A 19551-nucleotide genomic window follows, 5' to 3' on the forward strand; every position below is an offset into this window, starting at 1 on the left:
CAGTGCACAATTTCTGGCCTAAGAATTATAAGAAGGTTCTGCTACCTGTCACCGTGAGTTTATGAAACTGAATCCCAAGCCTGTATTAGAGAGGGCGAGTGGGTCCCCCCTCCTATATTGAGTGCTCATTATGAGCGAGGCTTTGCACTAAATTCTCCTGCAAGATGATAAGATCCTAGGGCACAGTCATTATTACTAGGTACCTTGTTACAGAGGTGACATCTGAGGCTTGGTTAGGTTGAGTAGCTGTTTCTTGGTCACAGACTTTGTACAGAGCTGGAGTGTAGAAAGCTTTTAAACCACTGGCTGGGCAGTGGGGCCAGTAAGGCAATCTCCTTGCTGGCGAAATACAAGGTGATTCCCCAAAACTCAGTAATTGAGAGAAATAATATTTTAAGGCATTGTTTTAAAATTCCAGGCTAGTTGGAGGGGGAAATCTATGATGAGCAAAAATCAAAATTTTCAATGAAGATCACACCCAACTCTGCTCTTGTGGGTCTTGGCCTCATGCTTGTCACCCTCAACCTTGGCCTTGCTGCTGGACAATGCCGCCTCCACGTTTGAATAACTGGTCCAAGCCGTGGGGATGATGGAAATAAGCCTGAACATTCCAGGATATGTTCATGGGCAAACACGCCCAGAAAACCAAGGCATGGTGAGTACACAGTCATCTGACCTTGCTTCTCCCACTCTTGGTCTTGCTGGGAAGGATGAAATAGTATTGATAGCAGGGACTCTATCCTGAATTCCCACTTTCTGTCCTCACTGATGGAGCCTAGTGAAGGCTGAAATGAGATCTCTGTGTGTCTTAGAGCTAAGAACAGGGAGGAGCCTCCCCGGCCACGCTTGCAGGGGCCGGAAGCCGTTTTCCCTAGTAGAACAATGTGGAGAGGTCTCCTTGATTTGTGAAAATCATTCCACTACGGGGAATCATGTCAGGAATATTTCTGGCAAATAAGGGGGCTGAACAGAGGAGGTCAAGGCTTTTCTTCACCTGCCGCAACCAGGAAAATTTAAGAACAGAGCCCTGCTCATTCACTAATAATGTTTGAGGAGTACTGGGTGCCAGAAGGCATAGCATGAAAGCCTGGCTGCTGTTCACTGCATCCTGGGAAGCTATACAAGTTTCCTAGATTCAACACCTCAAATGGCCGAAATGAAGACAGAGAGACAGGGAGAAAAAGAGAGGGAGAGAAAGCTGTCATCGGCCTCCATGACAAATAGCACCCTTAGTATCTACGCTTTGGTTTCTCTCCCCTTTTCTTTTCTCTTTCACATTCCTATCTCACTTAATATCCTGATGTATTAGATCCTTACCTTGAACGGAAACTTTGACCCTACAAACTATACGAACCGTGCTTGATCTCAATAAGAATTCCAGAACTCTGCAACTGTCTTAGGACTAATAAAACCAAATAACAAGGAAATTTTGCCTTTTGCCTCCAGTTCTAAGAAGCGTGTATCGTTCACAAGCACTTGGGATTTAAAATCGCCTTCTTTTTTTTAAATTAATAAACTGTCCAGTAGTGAGTGAGCATCAATTTACAAAGCACTTTGTCTTACTTTCCACTGAGTTACTTAATACTCTCTCCCACAATCCATTTGCATTGATTCTTTCTTCATCAACTGTCTCCAAATTCCAACACAGCTCGGAGCTGCAAAGAACTCCGCTACTGATTCACCAGGAGGTGATTGTACTCAGTTTAAAAAAAAAAAATACAAATAAGTATCCACTTAAGACAGTATTTATTTTTTAAATAGAGCTTTCCTTGTGATTATAACAGAGCATTAGGGTATTTTTTTCCTTCTCCTTATGAACTTTCATAATGACACTATCAAATAGTAACAAATATAAATTTGCTCAGCCTGAAATATGCGATTGAATCATAAACTGTAATTTCCATATCACTGAGGAAGAAAAGAAAATCAAATGATTGAACTCCAGTGCATGAGGACCAAACTTGAATTAAATTTCACTTTAGTAAAGTTGGCTTTTGTACAGAAATGCCAAGAATGTTTAAAAGTAATAGTAAAACACAGACTGTTACGTTATGTTAAAACTCAATGACCCAGAGTGTTTACTGAAGATCAAACTGCTATTCCTTTTTTTAAAACTGGAAATATCTTGGAGACATCTTTAAAACCTCTTTGGAAGAACAGGCAATGACATTACAGAAGTCTCACTACTATTTCTCTGTTTTATCCATTCCATTCCCTACGCTGCGGAGTCAGAAATGATGCTCTTTCTGCCAGAAAAAAAAAAAAAAATCCAGAAAATCTTCCCAGATCACTGTCTGAGTGAGAGCTGACTTTGTTATTTCTGCAGCCCAGCCCCCATCCAGCCTTCTGCTCAGACAATCAGATTTCCAAACTTTCTAGTAAACCAAAGGTGGGAAGAAGAGCCTGCAGGTAACGGGATCTACCCACTAGAAAGATGCTAATCCTGACAAACTGCTCGAGCAGTAGCCTGAACCACAGCTAGATTGAATTCGTCTCTCCTGAGAGGGGCAGACAAGGCTGGTAGTAACAAAACCGCTTTTCACGACGCCCTCAAAAGCAGATGGGTCCATGCAGAAAGTTGGAGAAGGGCACCATTGCCCTCTAGTGGCCAGAAGTGCAATCTTCCGCGAAGGAGTCCATTTCCAGAGATGTACAAGGCTTTCAATGTCAGGGTAAAATTATAGCAGAAAGATGTCTAATTATGCTCCTCAAGTGTTTTCGTTGGCCCTCCCTGCTCATAGACAAAGCTGTGGATGGCTATCACAACAATCCTGATGGAACAGCTCATTCCTACTCCAACTTATGCACTAGGATGTGTCCAACTTTCTTCTGCTTTTCTTTTGAACAGACCTGTTGATGTGTTTCTCTTTATAGTAAATTTCTACAGGCCCAAGAGCATTATATATTCACAGGTAGTGACTTTGAATTGGTAAAGCTGCTGACTCAGAATTCTGGGTAAATGCAGAACGTGGATTCTTAACAAATTAGGTAACTTTTCATGAAGCAGCAGCCAATTTCTAAGGAATAAAATCATCCCAAACATATTGGAATCCCTTACATCATTGGCTACTGAATTTACACAGTGCTCAAATATTCTAGGAAACAAATGAAAACTTGGAAATCATAGTGATTCTGCAAATTTGATAGTTCAAGAAAATAAAGGTTTGCTACCTACATTCAAACTCTATAGAGTACTGTTTTATTATTATATTACTGAATGATTAAGTATGCTTATGATTGAAGCAAAAAAGGTCAGTTTTAAAAGTAAACGCTTACGAAATTATTGTGCTTCTTGAACATTTCCCTACATAAATGGATTGAAAATGAAGGAAGACTTAAAGCAGATTTTCAGATATTGTTTAGATGGTTTTAAAACATAGATTTGAATATAACAGATCGCAGTTTACCAACTTCCTAAGTCACAGGCATTCACAGACACCCTATGCTCGTGAGAGGGTAGCTTTGTCATTGTAAATCAGGCCATGAGGCCAAAGTCATGGTGTTTCCAATATGAGGATCCCCAAACCAGTATCTTAACAAAGCAGCCATGTAATTCTATTCAAAGCAGAAGAAAAACCATGAATTATGAAGACAAGTGCATTAAAAAAGCATGAAATTGATCCGCATTTCCCCAAATCATGGCATGTCTGTCCAAGTCTGCCCAAAGCCCTCCCCCAATAAACAGTCCAACAGCCACAGCCACCATTGCAAGCAGGAAAACTTGAGTTCTAGGTGGGAAAAAAAAAAGCCATAACTTTTTTTTTCTTAATTTTCAAATTAACAAAAGATTGCAATCTAATTGAAAATAGAATTTAGGTTTCTAGTAATTTTACTGTCTGCTGTTCTGATAAGAATGACCAATATAATGAAAGTTCTTAAGTGCTATCAAGATGGTCCACCCCTTCAAGGAGAATTGTTTTCAAAGCCTATTTTTTTCTAGTAAGCAATGAGCAGCAGTTTGAATAAATCTACCTGTCTGGGCCTCCCCAGATTAATCCACCTCAATCCTTTCAATGTATTTTTTCATCCCCCTACCCCAGGGGTGAAAGGGTGGTTTCTTTTTTTCACACAATGTAATCAAATGACCAGTTTAGGCAGATTCTGAAAAAACTAAAATGATATTAATAATTATTATTGATCATAAAGCATCCCTGCAAGACATCTTGATGCAATGTCTCAAAAGGAAGATGTAAAAGGATAATTTCCATTCCAGCAAAGTTTCCCGGCCTCTCAAATGCCTTTGCCGGGTCTCCCCTGGAAAGTACTCACATTCCTTTGTACAAAGCAGAATTTCAGTTTTGCACAGAGGTTCGAATTCCAGGGCCCGCTAGCCAACTCTAAAACTTGGAATCAGAGCTTACATTTAAGGAACTTGAGTGACTGGTGCCTCAGAGCGCCTCTTGTCTGGGCCACTACTCTGCCCCTTTGTTTCCTAACTTTTATTCCTTTGTCCTTCTGGAGGAAGACGGGTTTCCTGCAGCTGAGGTTGAGCAGGGACCACTTCTGTGCTCCGAGGTCTGCACCTCCGTATTTGCAGGAAAAATAATTCCAGGATTAATGCAGTGAAGGTTAGCCCCTTCTCCTCTTCCACCGTCATTAGGCTCTAGCGCTCAGAGCCCTGCCTGCCAAATGTGCTGATGTGATGCTACAGGATCCCCGCTCCTGAGAATGCATCTGCACCCCCATCCCCAGGAAATGCAGACACCTCGCAAAACCATCGACGTCTGCTGCAAACCCAAGTGATCAGAACAGTGACCCATCCCCTCGCCAGATTAATTGTGGTAGTTTCCCTGTGATGAAACCGAAAACTTACTGCCTCTTACTAAACAGATAGGAAGGATCGGGAGAAGAAAACGAGATTTCACAGCCATCGGAACTAAATGAATTTCTTTGGGGGGGAAGAAGGAGATGAGTTTCGGCAAATCTACACCTTCCTGCAGAAGGATTTCAGCAACCATCCCTCAGTCCTACCCCTTAGGGACGACCCGTGGTCACGCAGGGATGGTATTAAATAATTAAAAGATGCAATTTCTTAATAGCAGTTGATGGCCCATGAAATTCCTGCCGCATTATCAGCAAAAGCAACAGGGCTTCTTCTAGCAGCTACAAAACCTTTCACCCGGGAGAGACAGACGCGTGGAGGAGCCTCTGGCGAAAGCAGGGCCTTGGCGAGAAAGGGGCAAGGCAGCCGGACCGCAGGCCTCCCCGACCCCACTTTCTCTGGGGACTCTGCTTCACCGCGCGAGGCGGGCCCTTCCACAGATCCGCCGGGTTGGGCAGAGAAGGGGTGGGGTAAGGCATCTCTCCCCTCGCCGCCCTCCCCCATGCGGCCAGCTTCTCCGCGCTCCTCACCTCCCGGCTCGCGTTCCGGGGTAAAGCGCAGGGAGGGAGGCCGTGCGTGCCAGGAGCCGGAGAAGCTTGGTGCGCTCCGAAAGGCGGCACAGGTTTGGGGGAAGATTTGATTCACAAAGTTAAACGTTGACCCTGGCAGCCTTCGCCAAGCCCTAGCCAGAGCCGAGCCCGAGTCTCAGCCGCTCGCGGACCTACCCCTACGCCAGGGGGGAGCTTCCGAAAGGCCGCCGGAGCTAGCGAAGAGACTCCGGCTTGGGGACTGGAGCGCGCCCCGCAGCCGGCGGCCCAAGCCCACCGATTAAAGTGCGGGAAATTGCCTCCCGGAGCTTGCTTCCTTCCGTTTTCCGGGGCTTCCCCCAGTAGTCTGGACTGGAAGGATTAAGCTCCCGGGAGCGCTCGGCCAGGATCTGGGAGGACCGGGTAAGAACCCCGCAGAGAGCGGGTCACGTCGTCGCTTTTGGAAAAAGAGAGGCGCAGCGCGGGCGGGCTGGCACCGCGCCGGGTGCGACTTTCCCCGGAGACATGACCGGGGGCAGTCGGCGTCTTGAGCTCAGCTTTCTAGCCTCTTGCCCCAGCTGGGTACAAACCCCGCTTCCGCGGGCAGGGCGCAGACCCCAGCCGAGGCCGGAGAGGGAGAGAGTGGAGAAGCGCACATCTGGAGCCTCTGCCCCCTGCGCTGCCCGCGCCCGCAGCGGTCTCCCTTCTTTTCTGATTTTTAAACAAACCTCTCCCCCTCCCATTCTGCTTCGCATTAGTGTAGCCTTCTGAAGTCAGATACCACCCACTCCCCTGACATTCTCTTCCACAGAAAATCCTTCCTCCGCACTCCAAAAAGCCCCAACCTGGCTCTAGCAAGGAACTGGTGGTGCTCCTCACCTGGGGCCCTTGCGGGTGGGCGCGACCTCCGGGCCGGCTGTACCCGGCGCAGGGCGAGCGCAGCAGTGTCAGCCCCAGCCCCAGTCCGGATCCCATTCACAAGTCAGCGGCGGCTGCGAGCGGCCCCCGCGGAATCTGCTCCTCGGCCAGCAACGCTCCCCTCGGCTGGCGGCGGCCGCGGAATGAGCCGCTGAGCGCGCTAGTGGCAGGAATGAGAAACCGGGGGGAGGTGGCAGGCGGGCAGGCGGGCGGGGTGGGGGGAGGGAGGGAGGCCGCCACTGGGAGGGAAGGAGAGGGCGGGGGGCGGAGAGGAGCCCAGGCTGCAAGACGCTGCGAGATGGGCCTTGCAGAGGCTTCGGGGCCGAACCCGTCCTCGCCCCTCCCCCGGGGGCCCCAGAGATGCCAACCGCTGGATTCACGACCGCCCCTCCAGCCCCGGGTCGCGGCGCTCAGACTCCCTAGGGGCTCAGACCGAGTCTGGAGCGACTGAAGTTGGGCTTCGGGGACGCACAGCCAATCAGGCAGGGCGGGCGGAGGAAAGCTGGAGAGGGGCTGGGAGCCCCATTTTCCTCTTTCCTCCAAATCCGCTCCAGCTGGTCAGGCCGGGGCCTCGCCTGGCTAGCGGGATGGTGGGCTGGGGCAAGGCATCGCCCAAGGGGAATCCATCGGAGATTAGGGAGCCCTTTCTATTCTTTCTCACTTACTCTATCCCCCACATCTTCTAAAAATCTCTCCACGTTGGCGGCTCCTGCCTTCCCCCAGGTCCCCAGCCACCCAATTGCCCATCCCTTGCAAACTCTGCTTATGGCTGGGTGGTGAACGCGGGCGGGAGGGAGACTTCGGACTTGGGAAGAGCCCAGTCTCGATTCTCTGGAAGCTCTTCTGCCCCCGCCCGCAATGCCTCGCTGGAGAGGGGGGCGAGAGGGACGCTTCTCCAGGGTCAGTCTAGAACCGCTTCCCACAAGAGTGCGGTGCCCTGCCCCAGCCGGGTATCAGTGACCCCGCAGGTCGGGTCACTTGTTGCCTCCCTCCTTCGCTGCAGACCCGTGGCCACGGCCCTGTGGAGCCGGCGGTTCGGCGGAAGGAGGGCCTCACGGGGTGCAGTCCCGCATCCTCGCACCGTGCTGCCCTTCACCCCTCACAGAGAACCCGCTACCGGGAGGGAGCCGGAGCCAGCTGCCCTCCCTCCCTCGCACGGTCGCAGGGAGAAAGGGCCAGCGCGGCTGGGGCTTCGGGATCACGCCGGGGACTGGGCGCGGCGCTCTCCGCACACAGAGCGGGGAATGACGGTGCCTGCGTGGGGTCCCCGGGCCAGAACAAGTTTCCCCAGGTGGTTGGTGGCAGAAAGGGAGCAGGCAGAGGTAAGGAGAAAGTGCCAAGGGGTAAAAGGTGGAAAGGGCGGGTGGGGAGACTGGGACGAAACCGGGGAAGGAGGAGAAGGAGTGATGGACCCGCGAAAAAGAAGGGTAAGGCGGACGCGCGGAGGCAAAGCTTCGGAGCGCAGTCGGAAAGGGCGTGAGGGGCGGAGAGAAGCCCGGGAGTTAACCGAAAAAGAGGCCCAAAACGGAAGAGAAAGCCTGCGACCGTGAGCGCCGGGGAGCAGACTACACAGCTAAGACAGGGGAGCGCGGGGGGCGGGGGGCGCTCCAGTTCCTGGCCATAAGCTGGCAGGTCCCCAAGACTGGCGGGTCCCGGAGCGCGCCCTGCCGCCGGCGGTTCCACCCGGCCCGGAGACGTGCTTAGGGCGGGGGGTGGGGCCGGCGAGGCTTCCCAGGCACCTACCCACCTCCTCGGCCCTCTCACCCTCCGTCTTCTCGGTGACTTGGGATCCCGGTGACACTGGGTGCCTGCCCCCAGTCGTCCTGCGTAGAGAGGACGCGTCTGTCACCCTCCATGTGGAGGTTGTCTTTAAACTATTCATTCTTCCTCTGGGGGAGGAAGGCTCTAAGTTACCAGCTGCCTAGTTCTCTTACTCCTGAGCTTTCCACCCTTTAACTGGTGTCCACGGTGACCGTCTTCTGGGCTTCCATAACCTGCCCTCCATCCCCACAACACACGCTCCTGGTGCTCAGTTGTTGGGAGGCCATAGACGACAGGTGCTTTTCTGGAATAGCCTGGCTGCCACTTCCGCCGCCTCCTGTTGGTGCCAGGCCCTGGGCCCCTTACAGAACCCAGCCTTGCTTCCTCTGAGCCTCTTTGGCCCTGTCTTTTAAGCTGCCACTGTATTCTGCTCTAAGCCTCAAAACCTCGGGTACATCCCAAACCGCCACCAGAGTCCCCAGTCCTAGGGAGCATCATAGGGACTGACTAAACGCTCTGACCAGGAGAGGAGAAGAGAGAAGGGGCTGACCCTTCCTCAGAGACATTCCCTTTTTGCTCTTGTTCGACTACAAACGATTGTCTGGATTTTCTCATTCTTTCCACATGGGCATAAAGGGAACATAGAACCATGGTCAATCTAATCACATATATATTAACACAAAGATGCCCAGAAAATCTTGGTTCACTAAGAAAGTTTCATTAACTCCCTTTTGCAGGCATGCCCAAAGATGAGCGTGGTTGTAAGTGATCTGATATTAGATGCATTTGCCCTCTGCTTTCTGCTCAGAACCCTTGTATATCAAATGACAGCAGTTGTTCTAATAGACCATCCCATCCCTTTCATGAACTGTAGCATCACTCTACTGAAGGTGGTAAAGTGAGACTCTGTCTCTACAAAAAAAAAAAAAAAAAAGTGAAAAATCGCTTGGTAGTTTTCCGGTGACATTGCACACCTGAATCAGATGGAACCTCATATTTAGCAACAGTCAATATTCCTTTGCACAACCGAGCAATTCTATGCCTGGGATTCTACTCAAGAGAACAGAAAACAGGTGTCTACCACAAGACATGTATCTGAATGATAGGAGCAGCTTTGGCCAAACAGCCAGAATCTGAAAACAGCCCAAATCCCCATCAACTGGTGAGTAAACAAAATGTGTATACCCATGCAAAAGAATATAGTGGAACAACCAAAAGGGAAGAACTACTGTTACATCATGAATGAACTCCAAAAACATATGCTCAAAGCAAATTTATACAGTGTGTCCAGAAAAGGCAAATTCATAGAAGCAGATGAGGGGTTGCGTGGGGCTCAGAGTGTGATCGGGAACTGCCTGCAGATGGCCCAGGAGGGAATTTTTTTTTTTTTCTTTTTGCGTGATGGAACTGTTCTCAAATTGGATAGTACTGGTGGTTTAACAAACCTGTCCATTTACCAAAAATTAGTGAATTGCAACCAAGAAAGATAAAAAGAAAAAAATTCCTTTCACACCCTTATTCTCAAAGTATCTGTGTCCTCCAGTTAAGCTCCCCAAGGGAACCTTTGCAAAGCAGTTTCAGATTAAAAGATGTAAGAAAAGAATTCTAGTTCTCATGGAAAGATAACCATACTTCTTCTATTCAGCCAGTTCTATTTTGGCGACTGCTTGGGAGAATCTTGTAAGTGTTAAAGCAAGTTAATTCCCCCCTTTCATTCTTCTAAGTGATTAATTCCTGGGAACTAGAGTTAGGCATTCCAGTTCGTGACATTTTAAACACACCTACACAGAGACACGGTACAAAGTGCACATTTCGGAGGGGATTTTTCTATGACTATGTTAGGATCTGTCTTAGACATCCATATCAAGGACTTGGGTGGAGTATTGTGTGATTACAGTTCAGATTAAAAAAGGAAAAGAAAAGAATAGAAAAATAAAAAGAACCCACTGACAGCTTAACTTGAAAGATTCAGTTCAGCCAGACAGCCAGAAATTTGGGTGTTTATCTTAACTTGTCTCACCTTTCCTTCACCTTGTAATTCTTCAAGGGAGGAAGCGGGATTCATGGTTGCTCCTGAGCCAGGATTAAACAGACCCTTCTGTTTCCTGCTGGTTCCAATCCAGACAGAGATGAGGCCCAAATGGGCCTTTTCTTGTCTTTGTCCTTGTAGGCGTGAGGCTGATAATTTCCTGTGGTTCTCTCATCAAAGGTAATGTATCAAGTTCTCATGGCTTTGATGCACCTCTCCTCAGACTCTGAAAGTGGCCAGGCCCTGCTGAGTCAGTTCCTTGTTTTTGCTTAGAAGCTCCAGACTCCCCAGGTCTTCTTCAAAGCTTCCTAGTCTAGAGGCATCCTTTGGTAAATGGTGTGAAGAAAGAGGCAAGATCCAAGCAAAGAGTGAGTTTTATCACACAGTAGTGGGCTCCAGCCACGCCTTACCCAGGCAGAGGGGGAATGTTGAGACAGACAGCATCCGAAGGCCATGTCTGAATCAGTCACTTCCGGTGGAGACCTCCACAGCTGAATCCCTAAGAGAAAAGTGGCAGGGCCACAGGCCTCTGATGCATGTCTGTTTCCTTGCTTCTGCCATTTGCTCTGTGACATCGGGTAAGAAGTTTATCTCCTTGAGATGCAGTTTCCAAATCTGTAAAACAGGGACTGTTATCTGCACCTAGGTCTGTGCGCTGTCAGACCCAGAGCACAAAGCGCTAAGGCTGGAGCAGAGGCTCAGTAAGTGAAAGTTATTAATTACTATTATTAATTATGAGGTCTGATTATTATCACACTTTAAATGACCTGAGCAAGCACAGGGTCATGTTACAATTATGAATTATAATAATTATGGAGATTAATCTTATATTAAATGAGATTAGCTATAAAACTGTGGCCAAGAATATTATGACAGTTTGAGATTTACTGGCACTGTAAGGCTTGTTTGGGGTCATAAAGAATTATGACCAGCTCTGGGGGCAGAGGCTCTGGGTTTGTGAGATCAAGCCTTGCCACCAATTCACTGAGTTTCCTTGGCAAAGTCATTTCCTTCCTCTGAGGTCCTCATTTCCCCTTGCTGTACATGAAAGCTTACCTAAAGCAAGCTTTGGGAAGGATTCTTTCACAGTTGGAATCTGGAGTTTGTAAATCCTACTCCTCATTACATGTATCAAAAATCATATTGTACTTTATAAATATGTACAACTACTACATATCCATAAAAAAAAAAATCACAGCATCTCAGGGATACAATTCCCCTTTCCATGAGGAGCAAACTAAGCCAATCATCTCAGGCTAAGCCTTGACTCCAGGAAGTCCCATCTCTGAAACATACTGTTTAAATTCCATCAGTAACCTTTCTTTGTCTCTCTCCTTTATCAGACTGTAAATTCCCCTAAAGCAGAGACGATACCCTTCTGGTTTGTGTACCCCCGGTTACCTTTGTGTATCCCCGGTACCTAACATGGTGCTTGACAAATCAAACCCAGAAATACAGTGAATATCTTTGAACAAATTAATAAATATTTTTGATTGAAATAAACCAGTATACTGGTCAAATACCGCCATAATAACTTTGCTTTAGGAGTGATCCTGGCACTCCATGCCTTACAACAGCACTTATTTAATTTCATAAATCTCAGCATTGGCAAGGGGTTTCTGTACTAGACCAGGCTGGGTTGGGGCAACTCAGCTTGGCTTCCAGGATTTCTCTCTCCTCTTGGAACTATCTTGGCCATGTTCTCATGATGATGGAGATTACACAGGAGGCCAACCAGAAGTATGCGTGGTTGTTTGACCCCCAGGCTCAGAACTGAAAACCATCTTTACTTTATCCTATTGGCCCCCAAAGTATGGAATAGGGCCAGATGGAAAATTAAAGGTTGAAAAAATAGAGTCGCCTTTTTTCAGTAGGAAAAACTTCAGAGTTACACAACCAAGAGTTAAGATACAGGGAAGGGTGGATGGTACAGAGGCTGCTAATGCAATCTCCCATGGAAACGGACTTCTATCACTCCTCCATTCTGGGTCATCTTAGGTTTTCTGGTCCCATAAGTTTTATTCTATAGCCATGAGTACAATACTCTAGAACACTGGAGGAGACTGTGAATCAGAAGCTGATTTCAGCTTGAAACCAAATCAGTGTAACTGTACCCTTCCTCCACATTGAGGCCCAAGTTGGAAGGGAAGAAATTAAGCAGAAATAATAAGGTGATAACCACTGTCTTTTGTTCAGCCTGTTTTATGTTCCAGAAACATTTATATATAAAGCTAATAATTCTCCAAACATTCCTTCAAAGTGTGTATTATTGTCCTTATTTTACAGATGAGAGAATTGGGACAAAGAAATTAGATGCACTACCCAGTCTAATACATCTGGAAGTAGCAGAGCTGGGATTCCAGCCTGTGGGTATTTGATCCCAAGGTGTCCCCCTAGCCTCCCTTTCAGCGGAGAAGCTCCCATGAAAAATTTTAGTCTTGATATAATTAGAGAGGCGTGTGTCAGGAAGAAAAGAAAGTGAGTTTTCCTCTTCATCCCAGGATGAGGGCACTCATCAGACCCCCAGACATAGTGCCTGGCAAGAAATAGTTGCACAATAAATTTCACTGGAGAGTGGAAGACAAAAGATAAAAGGAAGGCCGGGAAAGAGGCAAGGAAGGTCCCTGGGAGCAGAGAGGGTAAAAAAAGAAGGAAGGTATATGAAAGAAGATACCAGCATGTGGATGTATTTGGAAGCCATTCCTTTCCATCTTAGAAATCTCTAGATTCTGAGGGACGCGCATCTCCCTAAGAATGTTGCAAATACTTGGCTCACGCGTACCTTCTTTCCATAGCTTAGATGGTACATACTGGGCTGGCCCTTGCCCATGTTTCTCATGGATTGCTCTTTCACTTTGCTTATTTTTTGAGGCTGTCCCTGGCTCTCCCATCGGCAGACGCATCCACTTAATATTCTAGTCCCCTTCAAGACATTCTTTCCTCTCCCCGTTGACTGCTTTATTCTTGTTCATAACATATTTATACACACACACTTGAAATTGTATTGCATATTTGTATTTACTTGTTTTTATTGGGCATCTTCCCCCTGCTAGGATACAAACTTCAGGAGGGCAAAGTACATAATATCTCTTGTTTCCTTCTGTATCTCGAGCATCTAACATAGTGCCAGGCCTATGGTAGGCACTCAGTAAATATTTGTAGAATGAATACATGAATAGTAAGCGTAAGAATAAAGCTACTGAATGAATGGATCCCCAAACCAAAAGCGGATGAATCATCTGCTTGAATCTAAACATGGTGTAAGTGTCCCTTGATTACAAAGTGAATTTAATGATGCCAATTATTCACATTACAAAAATGCCTCTTCGATTTCCCAAAGGTTTCTTTCAGAAGCTAGTTAAAATAGCTGCCTCTTTTAGCGCTTTTAAAAATATAATCCAATTTACGAAATGATGGTTGTACAGACAACTTTTCTAAAATACATGAATTTCCTAAAATGAAATACACAGGTATGCATAATAACTCTTCTGCTTCTGATTTCTGGTTTGTTCAGTCTGTTTGCTGTTGTGGACTTAGATACTGGCTTTATTGAAACACCTCATAAAAAACTATTTCAATGTGCATATGTGCAGATATTTGCATTCTTTTTTAAACTTGTGAATAGGCACATTTAAACGTGTTTGTTCTCCAGGAGGACCATTGGAAATGTATTCAGGAACAGTCCTGGATTACTTTGCAAATGGTCTGCAATTTGGAAAACAGGATTGAAGAGAGCTATGTGTTCCAATTTTTATGACCATGATGTATCAGTACCGGGTAGGAGAAGGCAGAAAGAATCCCCACCCAACAGAGAAAACTTTTGTAAATTTATCCCTCTCTCTTTAACTGTTGCCAACTGAAAGTAGTTGAACTTGCCCAGAACAGGCTGTTGATATTTCAGTGTAATCAAATGTCTCTCTCTCCCTATTCACATGTCTTTGGTGGCCCAGAACTAAACAACAGCGTTTCCGTATAAGACAAGGTAGGTCAGAAACCACTGTCTTTTACATAGCCATGGTCCAAGAGCTTTCTTCTTGGACACAATATTCCAGAAAAGTCTCTCTTTTCTGGTTGACAGTCAGGTTAGTCCTGGGTCTTAATCCGTGATTGATCCCCCACCCTAAGGGTATTATTCTGGGATATGGATAAAATTAAAGAATCGCATTTTTAAAAATTTCATATTAACATGAGGGTACAAATGTTTAGGTTACATTGTTTGTGTTTCTTTTTTTTTATTATTAAATCATAGCTGTGTACATTGATATGATCATGGGGCATGATTCACTAGCTTCACAGAGTGTTTGACACACTTTGTCTTTCTAAGGTAACGTTCAAGTTGTAGTTGAGCCCTTCACCCTGGGGGTGTGCTGAACACCCTCACATTGTGCACATTAGGTGGGAACCTGCTAATCGCCCTCCCTCCTTCCCTCTCCCCTCTGCCTCCTCTTCCCTCCTTTCACTAGAGTATACTTGTGTATTTTTCTTTCATGTGGATGTGTTTTTACCAGAAGGACATTTGCACTAGAATATTTATTGCCGCTCAAGTCACAATCACCAAGATATAGAAACAGCATAATTGCCCATCAACCCAGGAATGGATTAACAAACTGTGGCATATTTATACCGTGGAGTACTACTCAGCCCTAAGAAAAGATGAAGACTTTACATCTTTTGTGTTTATCTGGATGGATTGAACTAAACAACAGCGTTGTTGTTTAGTTCTGGATTGAAACACATTCTTCTTAGTTAAGTATCATGAGAATGAAAAAACAAATATGCCATTTAGTCAATATTAATATGAAAGAATAACATCCTTCCAATCCTTACAACTATTCTGCAGAGTTTCATTATAACCATTTCATAGATAAGGAAAGGAGAGCTCACAGAACTGGATGTCTGACTCAAACAAATAGTTTGCTTATAAAAGAATAATTAAATGTCATATTGTTGTTCTGGATTTATAAGGAAATATAACTGTAACCTAATTTATATGGGGGAGGTGTTAAGGAGAAATGAATAAAGGTCTCTCGGAAGTTATTCTCTTAAAGCTGAGAATTAAAATATGCTAAAGCATTAGTTAGGATATATGTAGGGATAGAACAGGTCATATACAAGGAATAGATGGTGTAAAGGCTTTGAGTCAAGATGGGATTTAAAGTGTTTGACAACCTTGAAGACAATCTGTAGGGCTGATGTTACAAACTTTGGGGAAGTAGACAGAGATGGATAATCCAGAACTTTGTAGAGAAGGAAAGAATCTTGGGAAGTTGTGGGATGGGATTTTATTGTCTTGTTGTTATTGTCTGAAGCAGGAATGATCTGATCATATTTGTTGACCAAGAGCACATGGATGAGTGTATGGATGAGAACTAAAGTTGATGTGTGGACACTGTGGCCTTAACCAGGACAGAGGGGCTGCAGCTTGGGCTGAAGTAGTGGCAGCAAAGACGGGGGTAGGTCCAGTTGTGTTTCGGAAATGGACTATGGTGAATTGATTGTAGCAGGTGAGATGTCAGGGATCACTGCCCTGTGTCTGACTCAAGTACTTTGGTAGATAAGAGATGCTTTGTATTGACTCGGAAACATCTAGAGGTTGACCAGATGTATGAGTAAGGAAGGGTATAGGAGGTAAGCCCATACCCGGCAGCTTTGTGAAGCCATTGTGGGCATGAAGGTGCTCTCATTTCCTGAGTCCACAAATAGCCTCCTGGGTCGGGAAGACAGTGCCCCCTGATGCTTAATTAGTTAAAAATAGAAAACATTCAAGGCAGGAAAGTTAGGTGCTGGACCCCAACTTTGAGCTTCTGTTTCTCTGAGCCATTTCTTCCCTTTGCCTGAGCCATTTCTTGTTTTCTAAAATGAGGATTTTTGCCCAAAAGACTTCTCTGTGCCAGCTTCCCCCTAAAAGCCCATGATTACTGATTATGACCATCCAGGAACAGGTTTTCAAAACTATGTCCAAAGGATACATTTATATTGATTCTGTGTCAGCTGGAATCCTCCGCTGAGATACAAGAGACACGCAGAGGCATTTGTTTAGTGTGCCCGGAGGTCAGTGCAGAGGTCAGTGAGGCCCCTCTAATGCTGCCACGCAGGGCCATCTGTCAAAGACTTGCTGCTGTTCACAGCTTCTCAGTATTTTCACCGGCCCTCTTTCCTACCTAAAATGTCTACACCATCACTTAGCTCCATATTTTTTCTACTCCCATCAGGAAAGGGAACAGAATTCCACAGCGCAGAGCATGGGCTTGGAAATTGTTTAAGTCCCTGTCGTGCCCTTTACTTGCTGTGAGTAAATCATTTCTCGCTATGAGCCTTCAGCTTCCACATCTGTAGAATGGTTGTAACATCTGCACCTGCTGCAGAGAATTGTCGTTTAGAAAGGTGATAATTCACAGGACCCAGAGTATAGTAAACACTCAGTGATTGCATTGCTCCTTTGCCTCCTCCTCTTCTGGCTTCGACCCCTCATTATCTTTCATCTTTCAGAGCTGAGCTAAAGGATCGTACATTTCAGGAAAACACCCCCTAACCTTGTCACTTCTCACAGAGAGTCTTGTCTATAATTTGATCTTGCCTTTGTGTATTATTCCCTATGCTGTCAATCACACCATGTGTCTCTGCAAGACACATCTGAAGGCCAATAATTATTGATACTCCATTGACATCTCTCAAGCATACCGTAGGTATTCAACAAATGTCATCTTTACTGCCAAAAGGAGATGTTGGAAGAAGGGATCTTGAAAAAAAGGAATAAAGACAGAAGAGCAAGAAAGAGAATGACATTTGTCATGCCAGCTCCTCAAATGAGATTTTGGTATAGAATATAAAGGAAAAAGAAAATCCATTAACTGCCCCAAATTGCATTAGTAGTTCTCCACTATGGGATATACAGTCATCATTTATTCTTTCGTACAAGCAATCCCTGATTGACTGAGAAATGTTTAGCAAAAGAAGCAAAATGTACCCTGTGTATTTACAGACTGAAAGGCTCTGCTTCCATCAGTGGAAGGGGGGAAATGTACCCAGACGGTCTAATTTCTATAAGTCAGATGAGTCACAGAAGCAAACATTGGAAGATGTGCTACAAAATAATCAGTCATCAGATGAAACTGTTTTGGATGTGGAAGATATGTAAAATGAAGTGAGAAAAATCTTTTTAAGCTAAAAGTTTGTGTATTTACAAAAGATTCTGGGGGGAAGAAAATAGAGTGATTTAGCTAGACCAATGCATAAAAGGAGGGGAGGTTTCAAAGCAGGCAGTCCTCCCTGTGCCTAACTCCTAATCCTGTTCCTCATCCACATGCTTAACATCTGGGGATTGATTTTTCATGGTAAACATCTTTGCCGTTCCTTTTGTTATGAAAGTAGCATCTAGAGCACTTGTATATTTTCTTTAGTCAATGACACTCTTAAATATCATGCTATAAATAGGAAACACCAGCAGCATCCTAATTAGTATAAGGGCAGTGACTTCCAATGTTTTATCATAGGGATTGTTGCACCCATTTTGCTCATGGAGAAACCAGAGTGCTAGGTAGGGAAACTCCAAATCCACATTCACACAGCTTGGACAGCTGAGATGGCTAGAAAGTTTCTCAAATGTAAACTGGCAAGCATCCCATCTGATGGGATGACAACTTCCTGTAAACTAGATATTTGACATGTAACTATTTCCAGAAGCCCACATCATGGAAATCTATCAAACTCTGCCTGTCTCCAAATGTCCAAGTATCACAACATCACCCTCTTTGCATAACACTGTTCTCCCAGATTAAAGCAAGCCTACCTCTTCTGGATATTTCCAGTTTCTACTTTAAAATGTTCTATACTCACTTGGTCCTATCCTCCAGAAATATTTTCTTGGTTCTCCGTGCCACCTCCTCCCTTCATTGCCCATATGGACTTAATATAGTTGGTTGTGTTCTGTGTACCCTATACCTAATTCTGAAACAGTAATGAACCCAGCATGTTCAAAATTTGTTTCTCCCAAGGCTCATATTTCTTAAAAGATTGGGGTGATATTTTATGTATCACTTAGTCCCCAGAAACTATCACAGCCCTTCGTAAATAAAGATAAAATAACAATAATCCTAGCATTCATTTATTGCTTACATGATGTACAGAACATCACACTGTACTCCATAAAAACTGTCATTCAAAACAGTTTAAATGTAAACTTATTTAATTCTCATAAGATACGAATGAAATAGAAACTATGGACAAGGGTCCGGGGGAAGGACAGAGAGAGAGGAATATGTACGCAAATACATCTACAACGTACACGTACAGACACACATATACATCATATGTTTGGATATTTTACAGAATCCTTCAGTGGATAACTTACAATATGAAGAAATTGCACACGTATTTAGCTGCCTTGATAAACACACCATGCAGGTCATAGGTGGCTCTCTACTCTCTGTACCCTGCCATAGTTTGTGTTAAGAGATTTTAGTCTTGGCATCACGTTGACATTCAAGACATTGAAAGTCCAAAATATGAGCAACATGGAGAAATGACTTGAGGATGTAGAGTTTTCAGAAGAGGATGCTGGGGATTGGAGAACATGATCCCTTTGTTCAAATAGCCAAAGGGCTGTCATAAAGAAGAGCAATTAGATTCATTTTGCTTGGCCCTGGGGTGAAAAACTGGCACAAATGGGAGAAAGTTGCTAAGTGCTGAGTCTAAGGAAGGATTTTTGGTAAGAAAGGTGTCTGCCATTGGATCTTGTGCTCCTGAGGATGGTATGTGTGATTCACTTTAGGCCTGGAACTCAGACTGTCTGTTCATTTAACGTAACATGTATTATCATAATTCACAGAGGACTTATGTTTAGGGCAGGAGAGGATATTACAAGACAACCATGGTTTTTCTAAGTACAGATTTTATGGAGATTATGGCAGGTCTAGTTAAAGTGTCATATGCCTTGGACAAAAGTTTCTTTCTACTAATGTTAAAACTACTATGACTACCACCACTTCTGTTACTGCAATTACTGTGAATGGCTATATCCTCTCCGGTAGACATTTCGTGTTTTGCATATACCGTGTCATCTAACCTGCATGGTAGACCTGCATGGTTGATGTTATCACTTTCATCTTGCACTTGCAAGGAACTGAGGTTCAGGGAGGTGAAGCCACCTGCTCATGGTTCACCAGGTGGTCACACTCTAACCCTTGTGTGTTCAACCACAAAATCAATTCTCTTTCTGTCTTACAGAGGGATCAAAGAAGAGGAGGGTAGAGGAATAACAAATGAATGATAATCCTAGGATTTAGCCAGATTTGTTCTGGTTAAAGATGATACGCCATTCCTTACAATTTCCAATTTCTGGTATACTAGATATGTATTGATTGAATAGATTGCAATTACTGATGACAGATTTGTCTGATTCTTTCTCTGATGAAATTTCATCCTGAGGCCACTGCAGTCTTCATTGTTAAGAGCTACAACTTCCCAATCGCATGAGAACAGATCCATCTATAGGA

The 19551-nt window shown here is 45.0% G+C and overlaps 1 protein-coding gene across 3 annotated transcripts in view; it reads right to left on the bottom strand.

The window, feature by feature from the left end:
- CDH11 (cadherin 11) overlaps nucleotides 1–8132 on the bottom strand; it is a 165626-nt gene extending 157494 nt beyond the window's left edge. Inside the window, exon 1 of one of the 3 annotated variants that reach the window (XM_053603293.1) lies at nucleotides 8015–8132. The gene's annotated coding sequence lies outside the window, so the exon portion shown is untranslated. Of the gene's footprint in view, nucleotides 1–6228; nucleotides 6540–8014 lie in introns of those variants that run through there. The other 2 variants (XM_053603305.1, XM_053603284.1) reach the window with 2 other exon arrangements.
- Between the last annotated feature and the right edge of the window lie 11419 nt (nucleotides 8133–19551).

This window comes from Nycticebus coucang, chromosome 2 (genome assembly GCF_027406575.1).
Source record: "Nycticebus coucang isolate mNycCou1 chromosome 2, mNycCou1.pri, whole genome shotgun sequence".
Lineage (NCBI taxonomy): Eukaryota > Metazoa > Chordata > Mammalia > Primates > Lorisidae > Nycticebus > Nycticebus coucang.